We start from the raw sequence: 626 nt of genomic DNA, 5'->3' as shown, positions 1-626 counted from the left end.
AAAAAAAAAAAAAAAAAAAAAAAAAAAAAAAAAAAAAAGTCTCTCAGAACTCTATTTTCTTTTCTTCCAGTAGGTGGAGTTGTCTATTCCTAGCTTGAGTCTCTGCATTCAGGGTGGTGGAGGTAGCCAGTGTGAGAGGACTTGAGCTTCCACCTGTAGCCTCTCTATTCTTAGTCTCTGAGATGGAAACCAGGTGCCTGTACAGTTGTTGTTTTGCATTGATATCTACACCCCACCTCCAAAGCTTGTGGGAAAAATTTTGAGTTATTGCAGCTTAGGGTGAGGGAGTTGGAAACTGGGTACCTGATCCACTGCAGAATCACGCTGGTAGCCATGCCCACTGGTTGATGGGTTTTAAGGGAAGGTGGGATTTTCCAAGATGAGTTCCATCTATTTTTCTCCTAAGGTGTTTGATGAGGTGGGGGGTGTTGGGGAGACCTTTTGTTTGTCCAGAGCTTGGTCTGGTGACCCCTAAGCCAAGCCTCTGCTTTCTGTGCCTCCTCCGGTCTGCACCCCAGTGCCCCATGCCAGCCCCTCCTCTGGGTCTGCCAGGTGCCAGAAGCGTCTGGGCCCCTCCTCCAGGTCTGCCACAGGCCAGCGGCAAGTAGGCTCCTCCTGCCTCCTGG

This window comes from Marmota marmota, unplaced genomic scaffold (genome assembly GCF_001458135.2).
Source record: "Marmota marmota marmota unplaced genomic scaffold, marMar, whole genome shotgun sequence".
NCBI classification, from domain to species: Eukaryota; Metazoa; Chordata; class Mammalia; order Rodentia; family Sciuridae; genus Marmota; species Marmota marmota.
This window is presented reverse-complemented; position numbering follows the sequence as displayed.